The 20566-nt window shown below is 43.5% G+C and overlaps 1 long non-coding RNA gene across 2 annotated transcripts; it reads right to left on the minus strand.

Annotated features, from left to right (window-relative positions):
* Window positions 1–16842: 16842 nt before the first annotated feature.
* On the minus strand, window positions 16843–20352 carry LOC136794823 (uncharacterized). Of its 2 annotated transcripts, XR_010842051.1 has the most exons (5): window positions 20320–20352; window positions 19617–19753; window positions 18425–18539; window positions 17609–17814; window positions 16843–17006 (listed from the first exon to the last, which is right to left on the minus strand). It is a non-coding gene; the product is annotated as an uncharacterized lncRNA (long non-coding RNA). The 2 variants fall into 2 exon arrangements; XR_010842050.1 differs by lacking the exon at window positions 20320–20352 and having other exon boundaries at window positions 19617–19874.
* Between the last annotated feature and the right edge of the window lie 214 nt (window positions 20353–20566).

A 20566-nucleotide genomic window follows, 5' to 3' on the forward strand; every position in this document is an offset into this window, starting at 1 on the left:
GGCTCCTCTGTTCCTCCGTCCCTTCAGCGCAGTATCTTCTTGATTTCTACACTGGATCCACAACTCTACCGTTCTTGAACAGAATTCATTAAAAACAAAAATGACACTAAAAACTTAGGCTGTGGCCCCTGATCTCTTTATCACATAAACTGTAAACATGATGAGAAATTTAGCAACATCCTCACCATTTGTTCATTCAAAAATTATTGAAATATCAGCTATTTGGTAGGTACTGCATATGCTAGGGATACATTATGACACAGACTTTGCCATCAGTTAGCCAATACCTTGTGACAGTTGCTACAATGGAATGAGCAATAAGTTCCATGGGAGTATAGAAGAAAAAACATCAGGGTATCAGAGTCACAGGAGGTACCACCCAAGAGGCAGACAAATTAGGGGAGAATATTGTAAAACTGAGGTTTAGTTAAGTAAAAGTCAGAAAGGCATAAAAACTGTGATGTGTTCTGGAAAATATATGTAAATAAGTAATACTGGAGGGTAGAAAATTGTTTGCAGAGGGGGAGAGAGAATGTGATAAAAGAGTATTATTTATAGCAGGTAAGTGTTAGATAGCAAAGGGCCTGACCTGTTTGGTAAAGGAGTTTAGATTTTTGTCTTGTAGGCATCAGAGGGTCTGTCATTAAAGCCACCATGGTAAATGAAATGTTGTCAAACTTCTGAATTGGGAGATGTCGGGAAGCAGAGTCTGTACATTTTAGACATATTGACTGTGAGTAGAAACAACAGGGGCAGAGTCAGGGAAAGTCAGCTGAGTTTCTGACTTTCACAACGGCCTAGATGCTGGTTCTAAACAGTGATATAAAGAGAAGCAATGTTTTCATGTGTAATGGATCAGGAACAATGGTTATGAATCAGAGAGATGGGGCATGTTATATTTGAGATCCTTGAAGGAACTAGAGATGGTCGTTTCAAGCAGACAAAGATCTGGCTCTCAGGTGATATCCAAATAATAGCAACGGGGTGTGTTCTGTGTTTATAGGTAGTAGGTGCAGACTTTAGTAAAGCTCTGTGCTATTGGGAAGAGCTCTGATGGATGCTCAGTGCTTCTCTCACACTGGCATAAAGTGAGGAGATGTACAGCATCCCAAACCCATTGACCAGGACACCTAAGAATACAGAATTTAGAGGATGCTGAATGACCCAGAAGTAGGGGTTCAAGTGATATATGAGAGGCTATGGAGTTACATGTAGGGGAGGGGCAGTGTGATATGGGATTACCTGTTAAAAAGGGAAAGAGGAACAGAGAGGGCCAGTGAGATGAGCAGAGAGAATCATGACACAGGAGAAAAAGACTCTGCAAAGAGTGAAGAGATCTGGAGCTGCATCTCATGAGGGAGGTGGTGAATCTGTGTGTCTGCAGAGATTGCTGAGGTGGCTTGGGTTTTGGTCACTGATATACTCTGAGCATGGATGCTTTTTCTCTCCTACCGAAGCAAAGCAAAACAAAACAACAACGATAACAAAACAGAAAAACCATCTGGGTTATGACTAAGACCACAGCTTATCCTGGCACATAGAGAAAAACCATATCCTCAGATCTGGACACTAAGCCCATTTAATTCAACTACACTTGTTTTTCTTGTAATCTTTGGCCCATCGGAACCACAAGCCCCTGTGTTTGCCGTTCTTCTCCAGTGGGCTTGTCCCTAGTTCCGCCCTGCTTCCTGTCTCTGATTCACTGACCAGCGCTCCCTGATGCCTTTGCTGAATCGCATCTATATTTGTTCCAGAGTTTTTAATAAAATGCTCATCTGATCCCTTCTTGTCACTTTTTTTTTAAATGACACAGTTGATTTACAACACTGTGTTAGTTTCAGGTGTCCAGCAAAGGGATTCAGTCAACTTCATGTAACTCTTAAATTACATCTTCAGCACTATTGACCACACTATAGTTTCAAAATCATCATCTATAACATTCTCCGTAGCGACCATTTCAAATATTCTCTCTCCCTCCAAATTTCAGGGCTCGCCTTCAGCAGACGAGCTCTGGTTTGGGAGGAGAGAGACTGAATCCCTCCGAAGATACCTCAGTCCACTTCTCATCCTCCAATCTGAAAACATACTTAGATTTTTTTCTTATTTTTTTTTCCATCCTTTCTGTAAATGAAGGCTTATTATCAACAGCTTCTGCCTGTGATATGGATCTCCTCTCCTCTGACATCCTCATGGACTTGCTTTATTATCTCCACTTTTCAGTGTTTTTCAACTTCCCCTATCAATTGGATTCTTCCTGTCACCATTTAAGCAAGATAAAGCCTCCCCCATCTAAAATATCGTGCCCAAGGACATGTTCCCTTGATCTGCTCTCTGGTTGCCTCCTCGTCTTGTTTGCAGGCCGTTCTTACTTGGAAATTACTGAAAGGTCTGATTTGTAAGATCCTTCTCTGTCTCTCTTTGTATTCTTTTGTGTGAGCTCTGCTCTCTTTGGAGTCCTTGTGCATCTTCCCAGAGATCTCTTCCCCACCTCTCCATTTGATTAACTTCTACTCATCCTTCAAGCCTCAAACAGCACTTCCTCAAGGAGGTCTTCTTCTGACTCTTGCCTTAAGGTCCCAACTATGTGTTTTTCTACCTCCCTTTATTTCTCACATTGTGACATTCATGATAGTAGGTCTTATAACTTCTGTCTACCCTATTAGTCTTCATGATCTATGCAGGAAAGATTCTCCTCTCCCTTCTTAGTCATCTAATAAAGTGCCAGCAGCTAGTGTACATTTGTAATAGTTTTCTATTGCTGTGTAAAAGCATTACCGCAAATTGTACAGCTTAAGACAACCTTTATTATCTTACGGTATCTGTGAGTCAAGAGTTCAAGCCTGGCTCAACTGGGTCCTCTCCTCAGGGTCTAGCAAGACTTTGGGAGAAGAATTCGTTTCTAAATTTATTCAGGTTTTTGGTAGAATCCATTCCCTTGTGGTTGTATTACACAGGACCCTTGTTTTTTGCTGGCTGTGAGCTGAAAGCTGTCTTCAGGGCCTTGAGGCTGTACTTGGTACAGGTAAGTCACCCATACATAGTTCTTTGACACCTGGGCTTCCTCAACATGGCTGCCTACTTTGTCCAGGGGCATGAAGAATCTCCCTTGTGCACACTAGCAAGATGGGTATTTATACAATGTTGTTGCTATAGATGAACATAATCATGGGGATGACAACCCATAACTTTGGCCATATTCTATTAGAAGCAAGTCACAAGCCCCACCCACACTCAGGGGAGGCACTCGGGGATTATGCAGGGTGTGAAATGGGACATGGCTCTATCCTCTACAACATTCAATAGAACTTTGTGAAATAATGAATGTATTGGTTCCTTAATTCCTATGCAATAAAAGACAATGCAAGTCTTATATATACAAGACTTAAAAGACTTAAAAGTACACCATAGAACAATATTAACTCTAGTCACCATGCTGTACATTAAACCTCCAGAACTTACTCATCTTACAACTGAAAGTTTGTACCCTTTGATCAACATACCCCTATATCCTCCACCCCCTAGTCCTTGGTAACCAGCATTCTACTGTCTGTTTCTATGCATTTGGCTTTTTTAGATTTCACATTTAAGTGAGATAGTATTTGTCTTTCTGTTTCTGGCTTATATCACCCAGTATAACATCCTCTAAAACAAGAAAAATGGAGCTGGAGGAATCAGGCTCCCTGACTTCAGACTACACTATAAAGCTAAAGTCATCAAAAAAGTATGGTACTGGCACAAAAACAGAAATATAGATCAATGGAACAGGATAGAAAGTCCAGAGATAAACCCACACACCTATGGTCAACTAATCTATGACAAAGGAGGCAAGAATATACAATGGAGAAAAGACAGTCTCTTCAATAAGTGGTGCTGGGAAAACTGGACAGCTACATGTGAAAGAATGAAATTAGAACACTCCCTAACACCATACACAAAAATAAACTTAAAATGGATTAAAGACCTAAGTGTAAGACCGGATACTCTAAACCTCTTAGAGGAAAACACAGGCAGAACACTCAATGACATAAATCGAAGCAAGATCTTTTTTGATCTATACCTCCTAGAGTAATGAAAATAAAAACAAAAATAAACAAATGGGACCTAATTAAATTCAAAAGCTTTTGCACAGCAAAGGAAACCATAAACAAAACAAAACAACATTCCCTCAGAATGGGAGAAAATATTTGCAAATGAAGTGACTGACGAGGGAATAATCTCCAAAATATACAAACAGCTCATGCAGCTCAATAACATAAAAACAAACAACCCAATCGAAAAATGGGTGGAAGATCTAAATAGACATTTCTCCACAGAAGACATACAGATGGCCAAAAAGCATATGAAAAGATGCTCAACATCACTAATTATTAGAGAAATACAAATCAAAACTACGATGAGGTATCACCTCACACTGGTCAGAATAGCCATCATCAAAGAATCTACAAACAATAAATGCTGGAGAGGGTGTGGAGAAAATGGAACCCTTCTACACTGTTGGTGGGAATGTAAATTGGTACAGCCAGTATGAAGAACAGTATGGAGGTTCCTTAAAAAAACTAAAAATAGAGCTACCATATGATCCAGCAATCCCCCTCCTGGGCACATACCCAGAGAAAACCATAATTCAAAAAGATACATGCACACCAATGTTCATTGCATCAGTATTTACAATAGCCAGGACACAGAAGCAACCTAAATGTCCATCAACAGAGGAATGGATAAAGAAGATGTGGTACATATATACAATGGATTATTACTCAGCCATAAAGTAGAATTAAATAATGCCATTTGCAGCAACATGGATGGACCTAGAGACTGTCATACTGAGCGAAGGAAGTCAGACAGACAAATATATGATATCGCTTATATGTGGAACCTAAAAAAATGGCACAAATGAACTTATTTACAAAACAGAAATAGTATCACAGATGTAGAAAACAATCTATGGTTACCGGGGATCGGGGGGGCAGGAAGGGGGAAAGGGATAAACTGGGAGATTGGGATTGACATATACACACTATTATATATAAAATAATAAGGACCTACTGTATAGCACAGGGAACTCTACTCAATACTCTGCAATGACCTGTATGGGAAAGTAATCTAAAAAAGAGTATATATGTATATATAACCGATTCACTTTTCTGTACAGCAGAAAGGAACACGACACTATAAATCAACTATACTCCAATTTTAAAAAATGTAGAATTTCCTTGTCCTTTGAGAGACAATTTGAATTTTGGAAATAGGCAAATGTCCTTCTGTTAAGCAGTATGTTTGATTCATCTGGGTATGTCACTTGAGTCAAAAAGAGATGTAACTTACAAAAAAATACAGTTTATTTTGATCTGGCTCATGAAGTAGTTAAGTAAGCATTTCCAAAAAAAAATTCCCCAAAGAAATGTTGAGCTACACAATTATTGCTGGACTGGAAAATAAGGCAAAGAATCTCAATCATTTTCTTTTAAAGAATTAACATATTATTTTCAAATAAAGACACTAAAATAAACACACACCCATTAAAAAAAACAAAATCTTAAACTAAAATACTTCCTCCTAAAGAAGAATCGTTGGCAAGAAAACTAACATATGTGGAGATACTACTTTGCTCTTGTTTTTCTCATTTTCTTGCAGATTGGAAAAATTTTGTTATGGGTCTGCACAGTTCATAGGATGTGTGAACCACTGGTATAAAATAAATAACTTGAATTAGGAATAAGGAGATTAGTTTCAAATCCTAGTTTTATGGATTTAAGAAAACCACTTTTTCAGTGTTTTTAAATGAAAAATTAGGCTTAGAGCTCACTAAATTCCTTCAAACTCTCAGAATAGGAGAGACCTTGTTTTAAGAGTACAAACTTGCAACTAGTAGATAAATAAGTTCTGGAAATCTAATACACAGTATAGTGAATATAGATAGCAATATGGCATTATAATCAAACTTGCTGAGGGACTGGATCTTAATTTTTCCCACCACAAAAAGGAAATGATAATTATGTGAGGTGGTAGAGGTGAACTACTGCCACAATGGCAATCATATCACAGTATTCAAATGTGTCAATCATACGCTATATACCTTACGTTTATACAGTGTTTCTTGTCAATATATTTCAATTAAAAAATTAGAAAGGAGACAGTGATTAATGTAAAATATGGGACAAGTAAAAAACATGGAAGCTCAAAAAGTAAAATAAAATTCCAACTCAAAGGACACTTTTAAAATGTTTGAATTGCCAGAAATATTTTAAGTAATTTATTTCATTTCATTGCAGAAATGTCTTATATTTACATCCAACTTCCAAGAATTTAATCTTTTTTATAAGTAGATAGACACTTCGTATCATGGGAAATGGTTAATCTGATCATTTCCTATGGTCGTATTGGTCATAGTTGTGATTTCTCTCAGTGTTTGAACTCTTCCTTTCTACCAGGAGATGAAATATGTTGAAAAAGAGGGAGAGGAAAAAAGAAAGTTTGGTATCTCGTAACTCTTAAAGTTCTATTTCTTTCTTTCCTCTAGACAAGGACCCCGACTCACTGCAGAATGTCAATATCTCTGTAATCTCCAAGACTGAGTGCCGTGAAGCCTACAAAACCTACATCAGAGATAGTATGATGTGTGTGAGCATCATACCAGGAAGGAGGCTGCCCTGCAAGGTAATGTACTCTCAATGCCTTAATCTTCCCATTTTATTATGTTCTTTGCCAGAAAAATAACCCGGTTCCCTTTTTCCTGGCAGGAAGTCACAGCTGCCCCTGCCATGTGTGATGGGGGTACTTCAAGGAGTCCTGACTTTTGCAGATGGATGTCTTTTGAGAGCCGATGTTGGCATCTATACCAGAATCATTAACTACATACCCTGGATTGAAAATACCATCTGGAAAAACTGAGCTCTCATGATGGGAATTCTAGACCATATGACACCACCTGTCCCCAAGTCCAGCCTCAGAATTAAATCTAATCAGTGTCCTGAGTTGCATCACACATACCTGTCTCACTCCTGCCCCACAGAGTGGGCGACTGGTACCTCCCTGTACTGTGACTATACATGGCAGCCCTCCCTCCTCACCTAATGATGATGATGGCAAACTCCATACCCCTTAGGCAGTTGGAATTTATGGAATGGCAATTGTGTTCTCTCTAACGAATTGATCATTGACTTATTGGGGGGAAAAAAGGCCACTAGATTGCCATCTTGGGCGACAAAATCCCTACTACTTGTACAGAATTCAACAGAATGTGCTTTTGGCAAGTTACACATGGCAAACGGAAGTCTGAGAAGGATGGCGCTACATAGAAGTCCCAGGGAAGGGAGAAGGTTTAAGGAGGGGTGCTGTGGGAGGAATGGCACTTGGTTTCTCCCTGTCCACACAGCTCTCAGCACCAGACACAGATTCTGGACATTCATCTTGCAGGATTCTCAGTAGGGACTTGCGCTTTGAGAGGTTAATACAAAAGTTAACTGGGGCTTAGGACATAGCAGATGAACAGGGAGTCCAGGATGGATTTTGCCAATATAACTGCATGTGGGCTCTTTCTATTATGCCAGCTGCCCTGGGAACTGTATTCTCCCCCAGTTATCACTCTTGCCTTTTTCTTCCTTCCTTTTCTTTTCATTTCACCTCTGCAGCTCCATTTACCACCTGAGAGTTTTAATTGATAGCTTTCTATGGGGAGTGGCCTTTGGTCAATTGACTGAGGATCAAAACCACAAAAACAAAACCGAGTTCTAGAGAGTTCTGTCTGTGGCCATTACCAGTGGACTATTACACCCTTACAGTCTAGCTAGGCAAGAAGAGAACTCCTCTCAGGAAGCAGAAGTTCCAGCAGTAAATCTTGTGCTCACTAGGGTTCTAAAACCTCTAAGTCAATAAAGCGTAGCTTGTAGTGTTGAACAGCAACATTGTGTGTGGATTATTCAGTGCTATTGTGAGCACTTCACCTTCATGTATGTTATCAGTTGAATTTTTTTTTGCTTTGGAAGAAACAGATGGTTTTTGCAGGAAAGCACCTCAGCCTCTGTAGACGTTTCCCAGTTTGAAATGGTGCTACAGTTTCAATAGATCATACTGATATCTTACAAAGCCAGCTGATCCTAGGTGGTGAAGTAGATGGTAAGGTCACTGAATTCCATGGGCATCAGCCTACTGTCTCACTGCTACCAGTAAGGTAAGTAAGGTAACTTCCTTGGTTGGAAAGTACATTCCATTTTTGTGGAATATATAAGGGATTCAAGGATGGTGGTGCTGAGAGTGACGATGGCAAAAGAAAGAAAATCCAAATCTAGAATATGTCAGGAATTCCCTGGTGGTCCAGTAGTTAGGATTCTGCATTTTCACTGCCGAGGCTGTGGGTTTGATCCCTGGTCAGGGAACTAAGATCTCACAAGCCACGTGGCACAGCCAGAAAAAATGTCATGTGCAGTGAGAACAAGTAGCTACTCCCTCCATGACTTCTCATGGGACACATTTTTCTGCTCCAAGCTGACCCTGAAAAACACTTGCACATAATTCTTCCTCAAATAGCTTATCCCCATTCCCCCATCTTGCTCTTTCTGAGTGCCTACCAGGGCAGACCACCAGCCACTCCTAAGAAATTCAGATAAATCTTAACCTCAAGAAAGAGAACTAGATATGTGGATTGAACTTTTGTCTCCTGAGAAGAATTCAACTCTCCTTTTTCCTTCATGGCATCCCTCTGAAGGGTTTTAATATCACAACAGTACACGTGCAACTAGACCAATATGTCAACCAAAGTTATGCATAATCAAGGTGAAGTCTTTTCACCCTCAGCGAACTGTTCAGGGAGAAATCTCTTTCAGGTCATAAGTGTGTGCCCAGAGCAATTGCTTATGCAACTAATTTGGACATTCGGGGCCTGATTTACCTCTGTTTTATTTATGTCTCTAACTGAGAATGGAATGCTACTGAGCATGTCCAAGTTAATGACAAGGAGAGGCAGGTAGCCCCACCTAGAGCAAGTTTCATGGTCAACTGGTGGTCGGCAGTCTGGCATTTAATCTCCACCTGACCCTAGTAGCAAGCCAGAGGATATTTCCCCAAAAGCTACCATGACTTTGCTACCTAGTTTAGGGATCTCTGTATTGATTTTCTTATTAGGCTTTGCCATACACTTCATCTAGGTTGCTAAAAATACCGTTAGCACCATTGAAGCTACAGAGTTTAAACCCAAGAAACAGAACCAACTGCACTTCAACTTGTACAGGCTGAAGAATCTTTTCTGACTTAGTCTCTCCCTAAACTAGCAACTTTTTAGATCACTCATTAAATGGCTCAGAGCATGATATCCTAATGAGATATATGTTGCTCATAAAATTTAGAGACCTTCAGACATCACTCTTAGTGGCAGAAAGCACAAGTTTCAAAAATGCTTTCATTTCAGTGGAGGAACCCACCATACACCAATCACCTGAAGAAGCAGGTGATTCTATTTTTACTTGTTGCATCACCTACTCATTACCACACATCTGTTTTCCCAAGACATCTGGGAAACTTGCTACTTGCTGTCTGGTCCTATTGACATGATATCATCAATACAGCAGACCAGTATGGTACCCTTTGAGACTGCCAAGTCCCTTAAAGATTACATCCAGGTACAGGGCTAGAGCAATCATGATTGCTCTGGAGGTGAAATATATACTACTGTTTCTGCCAAATGAAAGTTAAGTAATTCTGAACTTCTCAAAGACAACGTACAAAAATGCACTTGCCATGATCATAAATGGGTAAACAGATTAAAAAAATGTTGTGGGGCTTCCCTGGTGGCGCAGTGGTTGAGAATCCGCCTGCCGATGCAGGGGACACGGGTTCGTGCCCTGGTCCGGGAGGATCCCACATGCCGCGGAGCAGCTAAGCCCGTGAGCCATGGCCGCTGGGCCTGCACGTCCGGAGCCTGTGCTCCGCAACGGGAGAGGCCACAGCAGTGAGAGGCCCGCATACCGCAAAAAAAAAAAAAAAAAAAAAAAAAAAAAAAAAAAAAAAAAAAAAAAAAATGTTGTGGTATTGCCATACAATAGAATACTTCACAGCAATATAAACGAATGAACATTCGATACAACTATCAACATGGATAACCTCAAAATAATTAAGCTGAGTGAAACAAGGCAGACAAAATGAATGCGTACAGTATGACTCCAGTTTTATCTACATGCACACAGATCTGCAGTGACTGAAGGCAGATAAGTGGTCTAGTGTAGGCAAGGATGCAGAAAGTGGAGTGAGGGAGAGGTAACACAAAGGGAAACATTTCTACGCGTGATAAATATGTTCATTATCTTGATTGCGGTGACGATTTAATCACATGTTTAACAAACCTGTCAAACTCATCAAATTGTACGTTTTAAATATATGCAGTTTATCGTATGACAATTATATTTCAATAAAGCTATTAAACAACAACAACACAAATGCACTTGCTAGGTGAATAGCTGCATATCAAGAATGAAGGACTGTATTTATTTGCTCTGGTAAGGAGGCTATGTATAAACAGCAACTATAATTGGCATTACCACCTGATTACCCAATAATCGAACACTATTATTCCCCACTACTCTTTTGACTTGGGCCAAGCTGAAGAACTGAATGGGATTATAATAGAAATTACCACCCAGCACAGTTCAAGTCTGTGTTGGTAGTACTGATCTCGGCAATGTGCTCATGCTTTAGATTTACTAAAGGAAGTTTCTGTCAATTTCCTCTTAGCCTTTTCTACAAAAAAGCCCTCCCGTCACAGGCCAGGGAGAGATTGTAATAGTAGTAGCAATTCTACCAGTTGTAGATTAAAACATGCACCTCCCCCAGCAACAGTACACATAGGAAACAAGGAAATAAATTCAGAGCCCCATTGAATTGCTCTAGGAAAGACTTAGGTTAAAAAAAAAAAATCCAAGAATCGCTTAATTTTCATAAGCCCTACTCTGATCAGAGGATGGCATGGACCATGTCTTCCCCACCACCACAAATTAGAACTCATTCAGGTTCCCTCAAAAAATTAAGCTATGTTCTTGTCCGCGGAGCACAAGTCGCCAGGCAAATAGACACTGGTCACTTTTATATAAGCTTGAAGACTCTCAGTGTTAGAATAGAGTCCATTCTCCAGCTCCCTTCCGCTCAAGGGGCATTGAATCAGTTAATATAACTAACAGGTCTGTGAGCGAAAGAGGAGGCTGTGATACTTTAGCATATTGACTCACATCGGTCCACTGTTATCAGATCTGTTGGTGTGTTTTTTGGTTGGTTTTTTGATTATGTAAATCAAATAAGAACTCGAACTTCCTGTCAATTTCATTCCCGGGGATCCCGTTTTTATGGAGAACCCTTGAGAGAATCCTCTTCAAGGCCCCAAAACGTCATCATGTAATATCATTCATTTCCATTTTAAGAGTTAGAGAAGCAGATGAAATTAATAACTTGACATTGTCTATGTCCCTTTAGCAAGTTACATTAAAATGTAAAAGGTTCTTTAGCAGGAGATAAATGGCACTGAAGGAGGAGAAAATGTGACATCTACAACGTTCTCCTTCAAGGCGTCTCTGTTCATTTGCATTTTGTGTTTTTAACAGAAAATAGGATGGAGGCTACCCCTCAGTATCCTGAAGGGCGGGATAAGTCTTTCTCATTTTAAGTTGCAGCACTGGGCATCCTGTTGTCATATATCTAAGCCGCATTCTCTATCAGCTCCATAAGTAACATTGCTAGAAATTTCCCTCTCCATCTGCCTCACTCCTTTATCTCTCTCAACTTGTTCAGAATTTATATAAAGGAAATAGGGGTGTCGCTCCTTAGCCTCCTCGAATGCTAACAATACGTCAGGATTTGGAGAGCATGTTGTTCCATTGGTGATATGCCCTATAACCACCATTCTCAAAGCTGAAAAGCTATGATCCCAAAAGCTAAACGTGAATGGATAGGGTTTCACAAAAACTAGGTGAAGATTAGGCTACAGCTTGTTCTTGTGCGCAGAAATGAACACCAGCTACTGCACTGATGAGACTTTCAAGACGTCTTAGAATTTAATTTAGAATTTCTTCCTTTGTGTATTTACTTCAAGGATGGGAGGATCTGAGAAACCATAAAATGAGCTCTGTTCAATAGGGAACCAGGATGGAAAAAGCCCTGGTTTAAATCACTGGCTCAAACAATTGGAATAGAATCAAATCGCCCAGCGGAAGCTAAAGATGGGGGTTTGAGAAGCTGGGCCAGGGGTAGACACTGACCAGAAACCCCAAGGCCATCACTCCCAGGCCCTTTGAAAACTCACACAGTACTAGGCAGCTTATCTTACTTTGGGGTTTCTGGCAGCTACTCTGACCAAAATTAAACCAATATGCCATAGAGACAAATGTCTTTCCCTTGTCTTTCTCCCAGTCTATACTTGCTCTTCCCTGGCTCTCTGAAGCCCCAAACCCCTACCCTGATCAATTTAATTGGCACATCTATAATCCGTAGAGCTCCATCTACAACAGCAGCCCAAGACCTGGGTCCAATGCTGTCCTTTGTGAAAGGAGTTTAAACATCCTCCTTATTCAAGTGACTCATCACCAAGCCAAACTTGCTATTACATTTTTCTACCTTAACAGGCCCAATTCTAATGACTGGGCTTCTGTTCTGTTCCTGCAGTAAAGTCACCCTTTGTACCCCAGTTGCATTAATGCTGTCTTTGACTTGACAACCTTGTCTGATTCTCTGGCTCCTATAAGCCTAGGACTCTACCTTACTCTCCCCAGCTGGTGCTAGAAACCCATAAGAGGCCAGCTTCTTGCTGTCAGAACGTCCTGCTGCTAAGTGCCTGCCATACGCTTAGCTTCCCTGGCCTGCCACGCCTCTACTGGCCACCTGGACCTGACAGCCTGCCTGGCTGCCCTTCTCCCCTCACTTCAGTATGCTTTGGTGTTAGCTTAGCTGACCCCCTCGTGCTATTGTCACCCCCATCCCCTCTTTGACTCCTACCGTCTGCCCCTCCACTGCAAGTTCATTTAATTTCTAGATTCCCCCAAAGAGTGACCTAGGGTTAGTGTAGTTGAGAGAGTGTGGATTTGGGATCCAAGCTGGCATTTAATCCTGGCTTCAACAGCTACTAGCTGTGTGTCCTTGGGCAAGTAATTAAGTAATTTAACCTCCCTTGCCTTACTGTATTTATCTCTCAAATAATACTCTTCTGGATTGTTGGAAATGAATAACTTATGTAAGGCATGTAGCATAATACTTAGCACATAGTAGGCACTCAAGAAATGATAATTCCACTGAAGCCTTTACTAAGGGATGACTGGGAATCTGTCACTATTTCTTTACATCTGTGCTTATTTCTTCAATTAGAATTAAACTTATTTGCTGGGACTTCCCTGGTGGTCCAGTGGTAAAGACTTCGCCTTCCAAGGCAGAGGGTACGGGTTTGATCCCTGGTTGGGGAGCTAAGATCCCACATGCCTCGCGGCCAAAAAAACCAGAACATAAAACGGAAGCAATATTGTAACGAATTCAATAAAGACTTTAAAACAATGGTCCACATTTTAAAAATCTTAAAAAAAAAGAATGAAAACTATTTTCATGTCCAAACATGTCAGGATTCATCCCAAACCCAGTTTATCCAGTTCATCCCAGTTTATCATCAACAAGCTCCCACCAGGGCACTCTGTGTGTATGCCTAAGCTCAAGGGACCCTTGCGTGGATCCTGAAACCCTAACAATTATTAACTCATTATCAACTCCCCTCTCCCCAAGCCCACCTGTATTTAATCCCCTACCTTCACATTAGACCCCCTCTTGCTCCCCTACTCAGGGGCCCTGAAACGATGGCATATGGGTCTTAAATACTAGCTGTGTTTCTGCTTGGGGCTCAGGAGTCTGAATTATAACCAAGATGTTACACAAAGATATATAACTCCTTTCTTTGCTGCTCGGAACTACAAGCGAAATTTTGAGCTCATGCTTTCTGCTCTCTGAGGACCTTCTAAATGAAAGAATAAGGAAGGAAATAAGAGGGGTAAAATTTGGAGGAAGTGAAGAGGAAACATGCCTCATATTTCTTGAAAGTCACACCCTATCTAGTAAAATACTGACAACTGAGCAGGCATTTTTATACATTGATTGATTGATTGAGACAGTGACTGAGACAAAGGAGAACAAGTTGGCGGCTGTCGTTGGTGACTGTATTCACGTGTCAGTCCTTCAATTCCACGATCTTCACACGAATCCAAACCGTGAAGATAACTATGGGGCAGAAGCTGCTTTACACAATCAGAAAATACCTTACTTTTCCCTCCCAGTGATTAGATTTAATCAGTACAATTCTGTCTATTCCAGTGTGATCCTGAATCCAGGGTGACTAGCTTGGCCCTTTCCTCACCCTTCTTCTCGGGCCACTCACCTGACCTGCTCCATGTGGTGTGTAGACTTCCCTGTGTTCTCCGACCACGTTTGCCAAACGGCCTCCCCTGATGGCATCACCAACCATGTTTTTTATTTCCCCCAGCCAGGGTTTGAACCCTGGGCCCCAGCAGTGAGAGCACCGAGTCCTAACCACTGGACAACCAGGGAGTTCCCACATCACTAGCAATGTTATGTGCGTCGGCTTTCTGGAGGGGGGCAAACATGCCGGCCAGCTAACACCTCCCCCATCCCAGTAGTAATGTATTCATTATGCAGAGAGAGGTGTTAAGAGTCCTAGACGTAGAATCAGAATTCCTGTTTGTTGAGACCTGGTTCTACTACTATTAGCTATGTGACATTGGGCAAGTCATCCAAACTCTAGAGCATCCATTTCCCTATTTTTTAAAAAATGGTGGTATGTACTTGCCTAATAGAGCATTTGAAAGTATTGAAGGAGAAAATGAAGTTAAATATACTTTGCAAAGACACGGACAAATCACTCCTATCAACCTGAAGACGGGAGACTCACAGGACATTGATTGATATTTCCTATCTGAGTAACCAGGGAATAACATTATCCATTCAGTCAAAAAGCATCGTTTGAACCCCTATCATCTGCCATTCCGCGAGGGCTAGTTTCATCACCATGGAATCAAGGATACAGGCAATAGTATTAAGGCATAGTTCATGGTCTGAGAGAGCAGAATTGCATCCAGGAAGTCGCCAGAGAGCTCTCAGCAATTGAAGTTGAAGGGAACCCATCAGAGCAATGGTCCTTTCCATCACTCCAGCCAGATGCTTGGCTGTAGTTGTTTTAAGAATTGCCAGCAGAGGGCCCCAGCTTTCCTTTAAGAGCCGGTGGCCCAGGGCCTCCCTGCCCTACCATCTCCTCTGTATTAAACCGCCTCTTGATGGCCTCTGACTGCGGACCTCCCAGTGATATTCTCAGAGGTACCCTTCCTCGAGAAATGAGAGAATACAGGTCTCCAAATGCCCCCAGGGCTCTGGGCCAGGCTCTCGACCTCCTCCTCATCCCTGTCCTGTCCTCTAGAGCCGGGCAGGTGTTCGCCACCACACCTGAAAGGGGCTGAGAGAAGACCAACCCCTATGGCTGCTGTCATGCCCTTGGTGCAGGTCGTGGAGATCCGTGGGCAGATGGCGCTCCCTGATGGAAAAAACTTCTCACTACCCACAAGCACTGAGGAAAGAGCAAGTGCCTGCAGCTCTGCGCCGCAAACCACAGGCCCACCCACCCGGCCATCAGAGACGGGGCTGCCTTTGAAATGCCTCCTTATTCACTCACCCCCACCCTGCACCCCAGTTACCTGCTCAAGTGGTCCACACCGTCTGGGATGGAGAAGCTCCGAGCTGGAAGCAGAGTAGGTTAGCTGCGGTCCGGTCTCCCATCTCTGCAGGGGTCTCAGGATGGCGGTCTCTCTCATAACGCCTCTTCCTCTGGTTCCCGGCCATTTGTCTGGGGCTGCGCCTCCTTGCTCTGTCCTCACTCCACGTGTGCCCTTCCTCCGGCTGCAGACCCAGTTCTGAGCCATGGCTTTTAGGTCAATATTTGCTAAGTACTCCACTACGGAACCCAGACGCTGGTCCTTTCTAGGTCAGGCCCTCTCTGTGGATCTTAATTTTAGAAAGATCGACTTGAGATTGAGCTGTGAGAAATTTAGGCAGTGCTGAGTGCCGAGAATGTGGACCTAATTGGAAAAAACGTGTGCTTATTTATTCCAGGGGTGTGAGTGGGGGGGTCATACGTTGAGATATTCACTCTACCCCTTTTCTGAGCTCCCAGAATTTCTCTGGGTTTCTTTTCAGCACCCCTCTGGGCACTGATACTGGCATTGAAATGCAATATGCTTTTTATACACACATACCGTGGAGAAAATAGCTAATAGTGATTAAGTGCTTCCTACGTGCCTCTGTATTTTCCTAAAGGCTTCACCTGAATTGTGTTTAATCCTAGCGGCAACCTTCTGAGTTGGGTAGAGTTACTGTCTGTACTTTGCAGACACAGAAACTAAGTGTCAGTGAGATGAGGTCTTCCCCAAAGTCCCAAGTGGCAGAGCCAAGGCTGCCCCCAGCCCTGCAGAGCTCACGGGTCGATTGCTGTGCTCATTTGGCTGAGTGTCTCTGAAGCGCGGTGGGAAAGTGGCAGGGGAGGTCTGCTTGTAGCAGAGGCCAGAAGGGAGTCTCTGGGTGGGGAGGAAGCAGGCTGGGGAGGCCATCAGGGCAGAGGAGGGGGAGGACATTGGGTCTGTGGTTGGCAACCAGGGGTGGTTTTTATTCGTTTGCCCAAGAAGGATGTCTCACTGTGTCTTTACTGCAGGTGCAGAATAGGGTTCTGCCCTGGGTCACATTGGCCACGTGTAGGCTCAGCTCCATGTCACTGACCCGCGTGGCCCGGTAATCTGCTCCAGGAAGGGATATGACCTCCTCATCCCCGGAACTCCGCAGACTGGCCAGCAGCTGTAGCTGCCCCTGGAGATCCTGTTGGTACCAGCTCATCCAGGGGTACTGGGAATCCCTCAGGATGCAGCGCAGGGTTTCAGCCTGTCCACGAGGTACCAGGACCCACCGGGGGCTTTGCTCCACCAAGCTTGTGTCGGCATCTGAAACACACAAGCAGGCCAGGCTAAAGGTCCTGGGGGTCGTGGTCACTGCCAGAAATAACTAGTTACAGCCAAATCCTGGAGAGGGGGTCCTATGAGTAAGGCCAAGAGGAGGCTGCTGGGAACAGGACGGGCTCTCACAGGGCGAGGAGATGCGTAGAGCTGGGATCAGGGAGCAAATCCTTCCGTACCTACAGGGGCCCCCGGGACCCAGCCCCTTTTTCCCTCCCTCAAGCCACCGAGTGGCTGTCTCTGCCTGGCCTCTGACCTGTACTCACTGCAGCCACGAGAACCCAGCCCCACAGGATGGGAAAAGGGGCCATTCCCGGGCCTCTCCAGCAGGGCAGTGGTACGGGACGTCGTGGGACAGGGACAGCCTAGGCAGGAGAGCTGATCCTGGCCTGTAAGGTGGCGATTAGTGTCTGAGACTCTCTGGGCCCACACTCAAAAGGGAGCGGCTTTTCCAGGAAACTCAGTATCTTATCTCATCTTCTCGCTGAGGCTCAAACCTCAAACTGGAGTTTCCTGTTTCGGCGCCGCGCCAACGCGCACTCACACTCGTACACACTCCCCAGGCTCACCGGGGGCCTTAGTGAAGGTACCTGGCCCTGCACCCTCTCAGCTGCTTCGCAGAGATTCCATGCGGCATCCGTGCCTCAAATTTTTGCAGGGAATTAAAATAACTCATTGCAACGAAGCCACACTTGCAGATTGAACAAAGACATCTTCTCATAGGCATAGAGGCTGCTGCAGGTCAGTGTTGGGCGGTCGGCAGTGGACACTCATCTCCAATGACCTGCGTTTTCCTCTGTAAAAGCAAATACAAACCAAACGGAAGAGGCTCAATTCTCCTGTTGAAAATAAGGGGAGAGACTTCCCTCCCCTCCATTTTCTTAGGGCATTTACTGTAGAAAACTTGTAAGTTCTTTCTCTGTATCTTTGAAATGCATACACTCTTCTTAAGAGCTAAATCACCTCTTGCCAGCATTAAGACCCAGGAATGTCTTTCTCAAGCACCTGCAACCGTCTCTTCGGAATATAAACATCAAGGAAGATGAGCTTAACTTAGTCTAGAGCAGATGGCTGGCACCGAGTTGCAAAATGATTTCATCATAAAGATATAACATGTGTATTTCTCCTTTGGTAAAGCCAATTTGCAAACACAGATAGACAGCCCAATTACCAAGTGACTTCAGCATGAACTGTGGATTAACAAAAGGTCCTGTCCAGTCCTCTCATTTGAGGACTGGTTATTGCTTATCTTGAGAACACGTGTGTAGTGGGTTTGAGCTGCTGGCCTGTACGATAGGATGAAATTTCTTTTTGTCTCTGCAATCTCTTAACAAAATGCTTGTGATGTGTATCACATTCTGACTTAATGATTATTCAATAATAAAACTGTCTTCTTTCTCTTCTACCTTTGTGGAGAGGTTCTCTGAGTTGGGAGGGGATGTTGTTTTTAATCGTATTTTCCCAGCAACTCACAGTGCTGCCACCTCCTGGCACCATGAACTTGGACTTCAGTTCCTTCCTCTGTAAGACAAAGATAATAATGAAAGCCATTTCATAGGAGTAAGTGGATTCATACATGAAGATTTCTGAGAATAAAACTTGGCAGAGACTAATCACTTAATGAGTTGACCTCTATTATTGCAATTGTAAACTTCCGATAAAAACATAATTATAGTGGCTTTTATTGGTCTTTAATCTCCTATCACTTAGTAATCAACTGAGATTCAAATCACAAGTTCTCATAACTTTTTAACATTGATAAGAGGCCTCGTGTTTTGGTAACCAATGATCTGGGAAATGAGATTTAAAAGACCCACACCTACCGTGGCTACAACCTCAGCATTTTATAGACAGAACTATGGAGACGCAGAGGGGTCTAGCAACAAAACTTTACTCTTTCAGGACCTGGGGCTGCACAATATTCAAGTTGGTGTCAGGACGCTCCATAAATGGAGAAGGGAATTAGAGCAGGGCGAGGCCGCAGACCCATGTTCCGAGAGAGTCTGTGTGTCGCGGCCCAGCAGCGGCCTGGCATCCTGGGGGGTCTGTGCCTCCCAGAGTCACTATTTTTTCTAATCTGCTGGAGTTTTAATACATGCAACAATACGGTTCACATGAGTCTGGCAAAAGATAACAGTCACTGATGGCATTTGGTGATGGCATAATACAGTTTACAATTCACTTGGCTCACTAGCTTTGAACCCGTGTGGTTCCTGATTTTTTTTAAATACAGATTTTCATTATGTACAATTCCATGTGTAACTTCATTAATATTTTCTATATCACACTTTCAAATTTGCATAATCTAAATGTGCACAAAATGTCAATCGCACTACATTCTAAGTAACATGTGCTGAGTCCCTTTTTTGGGGGGGAGGCGGGAATCTGATTTTTTTGTACGTAAGTTTCAGGTGTACAGCATTATAATTCAACACCTGTACACACTGCAAAGTGATCTCCACCACAAGTATGGTCACCATCCATCACCGTGCAGTTGACCCCCTTCACCCGTTTCCCCCACCCCCGTGTCCCCTTCCCCTCAGATAACCTCTGCTCTGATTTCATGTGCTGAGTCACTCTTGTCTTTGGCCCCCTTACCTATTCCCAGGCGCATCCGAGGGAGAGAGATGAGCTCTGTGAAGCATTGCCCAAATCACACCTCTTGAATACCAGACCAAAGGACACGCCAAGATGGTGTGTCCTCACAAGCCTCGTGCACTTAATCCTGAGGTTTGCTGCCAAGAGAGTCAACTCTGGGATTTGGATGACGAAAGGAAAGGGGGCTGAGAGAGGGGAGAACACCATAACTAGGGAAGAAAAGGAGAAAAAGTCGAGAAAAGCCCCATGGAAAGCCAGGCAGACAGGACCCAGGAGAAGAGATTCCCTGAGTTGTGGTGGTCAGCACTCTGGCCGGTGAGCGGATTGCAGGAAAACGGATCCTGGGCCCATCTCGGTTTACAGGGCTGGCAGTCCTATCTCCCGGCCCCCTTCTGCATTTGTCTTAATCCCCAAGTGCAATTGGGATCAGAGTGTCTCTGACACTCCTGTTATCTCCTCCCCGGGCTCCGGTTCCTCAAGGTTGGTGCCTCTCCAGGCTCCACCCTCTGGCCTTGGCCAGGCTCCCGTCCTGGGCCAAAGTAAGCCTCTCCCTTCCAGGTGGCTGCTTAGCTCCCTTCCTTCTCTGCCTGCTCAGAGGTGGGCGGTACGTTGCCCTCTTGGGAATGGTGTTTTCTCCCCACTGCGCCCCAGTTACTACTCAGGTGCTCACAGCACTGGCAAACAACCTCAGCTGGATCCTTACCAGCTTTGATGGGCTCCATAGGTAATGAGAAGACTATGTGTGGCCTGAATGGAGGCGTAAACAGAGGTGCCAGCTTCTTCCCACCCTCACTTAAGCTGGATTCCCGTGTGGAGATGTGTGGTCCGGATTCTGTGATGGAGGAGGCCCTTGAGGCTTGTATCCTTGTTAATTTTTCAGATCCTCTCCGTTGTCTGATGGAGGAAGAGCTCTGATTATCAGCTCTGTCACTCACACTGGAAGAAAGAAC

This window comes from Kogia breviceps, chromosome 9 (assembly GCF_026419965.1).
Source record: "Kogia breviceps isolate mKogBre1 chromosome 9, mKogBre1 haplotype 1, whole genome shotgun sequence".
Lineage (NCBI taxonomy): Eukaryota > Metazoa > Chordata > Mammalia > Artiodactyla > Physeteridae > Kogia > Kogia breviceps.